This window comes from Hypanus sabinus, chromosome 31 (genome assembly GCF_030144855.1).
Source record: "Hypanus sabinus isolate sHypSab1 chromosome 31, sHypSab1.hap1, whole genome shotgun sequence".
NCBI classification, from domain to species: domain Eukaryota; kingdom Metazoa; phylum Chordata; class Chondrichthyes; order Myliobatiformes; family Dasyatidae; genus Hypanus; species Hypanus sabinus.
The window spans coordinates 12255659-12259833 of record NC_082736.1 but is presented as its reverse complement, the minus strand read 5'-3'; the positions used below and the strand labels follow the sequence as shown (position 1 = coordinate 12259833).

The 4175-nt window shown below is 46.6% G+C and overlaps 1 non-coding gene across 1 annotated transcript; it reads right to left on the bottom strand.

Annotated features, from left to right (window-relative positions):
* Positions 1–511: 511 nt before the first annotated feature.
* trnag-ucc (transfer RNA glycine (anticodon UCC)) lies at positions 512–583 on the bottom strand. Its single transcript has one exon. It is a non-coding gene; the product is annotated as a tRNA-Gly (tRNA).
* Positions 584–4175: the final 3592 nt, after the last annotated feature.

Here is a 4175-nt window from a genome sequence, read left to right as displayed (position 1 = left end):
TCTCTGAACCTGGCAGCCAGTTCCAAGCAGCCACCCTGTTCCGTCCAAAAAACGTGACCCGCACATCTTCTTTAACATTTCTCCCACTCCGACCTTAAATTCATTCCCTCCAGAATACTGCACCTGTAAACCAATTCTGGCTATCTGCACAACCTATGTCTCTCAGAATTTTCTACATCATAATTTGCTCAAGTTTACTTGCAGGCTCCGATATTCCACTGAAGGCAAACAAACTCAAACAATTTAATCAGGCAACGCTTTGCAAATCGTGCCGATCCCTCTTGTAAAGTGCCCATTCTTGTAGAATCTGGAATAGAGTCAGAACGGGATTTAACGGGAAAATCCTGGGAGGTTAATTCCATCTCTGATCCACGACACATTGAATGATAATTAATGAATCAACCTTACACTTACAGCGTGAGTGTATTAGGGTCACTTGGCCCTTGGAGTTCTCTGTAGCTCGTGTCTATTTAAGAGGTTTATTTCTTATGTAGCCTAAAACTGTACAACCTGCGATGGCCGGGAATCGAGCCTGGGTCAACTGCTTGGAAGGCAGCTATGCTCACCACTATACCACCATCGCTCAATGACGTTGCAAAAGATTTGAGTAGTCAGGCGTCTCCATTAGTTCCCTGTGACTCCTTCACTCTCCAATTGTTTTCTGCCGGATCATTCCTCACCCTGCTGCAGGTCCTATTTCGGTAAATTAATGTCGCCATCCACAACAAACCGGAGATATACAACCCGCGGCGAGCATACGCCAGGAATCAGACTGAGTTAGAACCGCGTCGAAGAACTACAAACGCTTGTACTAATGGGGTCCTTCCTCGCGCATCGCCAAATGGATAAACAAACTATGTTTATAATTGTCCTTTCAAACCACACGCTGATGGGAGCCCTTCCCTTGGACAGACCTTGAACAGAGTAAGTGACTGAGACGCTAAAGAATCCTGACACTCCTCCTGTCACACAGTGAGAAGGGGATGAATAAAAAGCGCCAGATCCGCACTTAACAAGCAGTCGTCAGGGTGACTCTGTGAGATCTCCGGTACACTGAAATCCCTGTGACAGATTCCATATACTCTATAGATATTAGGTGCAGGAGTAGGCCATTCGGCGCTTCAAGGAGCACCGCCATTCAATGTTCTCATAGCTGATCATCAGTAGCCCATTCCTGCCTTCTCCCCATATTCCTTGCAATCTTTAAGAGCTCCATCTAACTCTTTCTTGAAAGCATCCAGAGAACTGGCCTCCACTGCCTTCTGAGGCAGAATATTCCATAGATCCACAACGCTCTGGCTGAAAAAAGTTGTTTTTTTTTCCTGAACTCCGTTCTAAATTGCGTATCCTTTATTCTTGAACTGCGGCATCTGGTTCTCGACTCCCCCAGCATCGGATACATGTTTTCTGCCTCTAGCGTGTCCAATACATTAATAATCATATGTTTCAATCAGATCCCCTCTCATCCTTCCAAATTCCAGTGCATACAAGCCCAGTCGCTCCAATCTTTCAAAATATGCCAGTCCCGCCATCCTGGGAATTAACCTCGTGAACCTACACTGCACTCCCTCAATAGCAAGAATGGCCTTCCTCAAATTTGGAGACAAAACCTGATGAAGGAGGCCTGGGAAGGAGGGAAGATATAAAAAAGAACGCAGCCTTAAGAAGCGGGCAGCTTTGTTTGCGGCACCGGATTGCGCCGGGAGCAGAGTGTAGGGCTTGGGCTGAGGGGGCTTAGGCGGAAGAGGGCACAGTAGTCTTATCTTTTAGTTCTTGTTATTTTCAGTTATTTGGGAAGTATGAGTGTGAGGGCAGCTTGTTGCTCTCCGTGTCGGATGTGGGAGGTCCTGGAGTCTCCGAGCCTCCCGAACTTCCACATCTGCGCCAGGTGCGCCGAACTGCAGCTCCTGAGGGACCGAGTTAGGGAGCTGGAGCTGCAGCTCGATGACCTTCGCCTGGTCAGGGAGAGTGAGGAGGTGATTGAGAGGAGTTACAGGCAGGTGGTCACTCCGGGGCCACGGGAGGCAGATAGGTGGGTCACGGTCAGGAAGGGGAAGAGGCAGGTACTAGACAGTACCCCAGTGGCTGTACAGCTTGACAATAAGTACTCATGTTTGAGTACTGTTGGGGGGGACAGCCTACCTGGTGGAAGTGACAGTGGCCGGGCCTCCGGCACAGAGGACGGCCCTGTAGCTCAGAAGGGTAGGGATAGAAGAAAGAGGACCATAGTAATAGGGGACTCGATAGTCAGGGGTTCAGACAGGCGGTTCTATGGAGGTGATCGGGAGTCCCGGATGGTAATTTGCCTCCCTGGTGCCAGGGTTCGGGACGTTACTGATCGCATCCAAGATATCCTGAAGTGGGAGGGTGAGGAGCCAGAGGTCGTGGTACATGTAGGTACTAATGACATAGGTAGGAAAGGGAAAAAGGTCCTGAAACGAGATTATAGGGGGTTAGGAAGGCAGGTAAGAAGAAGGACCGCAAAGGTAGTAATCTCGGGATTACTGCCAGTGCCACGCGACAGTGGAGGATGAATGCGTGGCTGTGGGATTGGAGCAGGGGGCAGGGATTCAAGTTTCTGGATCATTGGAACCTCTTCTGGGGCAGGCGTGACCCGTTCAAGAAGGACGGGTTACACTTGAATCCTGGGGGGACTAATATCCTAGCGGGGAGATTTGCTAGGGCTACAGGGCAGACTTTAAACTAGTAAGATGGTGGGGGGGCGGTAATCAATTTGAGGAAACCATGGGAGAGGAGGTTAGTTCACCAGTAGAGCAAGTAAATAGACAACGTGTGATGGAGGAAAGGCAGGTGATGGAGAAGGGATGCGCTCAGCCCGAAGATGTAGGGGAGAAGAAAGAAAAGGATAATAAATTTGAATGCATTGTTAGAGATGAAAAGAGAGGAGGGGTGGAGAGTATCTTAAATATATATATTTTTAATGCTAGGAGCATTGTAAGAAAGGTGGATGAGCTTAAAGCGTGGATTGATAACTGGAATTATGATGTTGTAGCTATTAGTGAAACATGGTTGCAGGAAGTGTGTGATTGGCAACTAAATATTCCTGGATTTAGTTGCTTCAGGTGTGATAGAGTAGGAGGGGCCAGAGGAGGAGGTGTTGCATTGCTTGTCCGAGAAAATCTTATGGCGGTGCTTTGGAAGGATAGATTAGAGGGCTCCTCGAGGGAGGCTATTTGGGTGGAATTGAGGAATGGGAAGGGTGCAGTAACACTGATAGGAGTGTATTATAGGCCACCTAATGGGGAGCGTGAGTTGGAAGAGCAAATGTGTAAGGAGATAGCAGATATTTGCAGTAAACACAAGGTGGTGATTGTGGGAGATTTTAATTTTCCACACGTAGACTGGGAAGCTCATTCTGTAAAAGGGCTGGATGGTTTAGAGTTTGTGAAATGTGTGCAGGATAGATCTTTGCAACAATACAAAGAAGTACCGACTAGTGATGGGGCAGTGTTGGATCTCCTGTTAGGGAATGCGATAGGTCAGCTGACAGATGTATGTGTTGGGGAGCACTTCGGGTCCAATGATCACAATAGCATTAGCTTCAATAAAATTATGGAGAAGGACAGGACAGGACCTAGAGTTGGGATTATTGATTGGAGAAAGGTTAACTTTGAGGAGATGCGAAGGAATTTAGAGAGAGTGGATTGGGTCAAGTTGTTTTATGGGAAGGATGTAATAGAGAAATGGAGGTCATTTAAGGGTGAAATTATGAGGGTACAGAATCTTTATGTTCCTGTTAGGTAGAAAGGAAAGGATAAAGGTTTGAAAGCACCATGGTTTTCAAGGGATATTAGAAATTTGGTTCGGAAAAAGAGGGATGTCTACAATAGAAATAGACAGCATGGAGTAAAGGAATTGCTCGAAGAATATAAAGAATGTAAAAGGAATCTTAAGAAAGAGATTAAAAAAGCTAAAAGAAGATACGAGGTTGGTTTGGCAAATAAAGTGAAAGTAAATCCGAAAGGGTTCTACAGTTATATTAAAAGCAAGAGGATAGTGAGGGATAAAATTGGCCAGTTAGAGAATCAGAGTGATCAGCTATGTGTGGAGCCGAGGGAGATGGGAGAGATTTTGAACGGCTTCTTCTCTTCGGTATTCACTAAGGAGAAGGATATTGAATTGTGTAAGGTGTGGGAAACAAGTAAGGAAGTTAT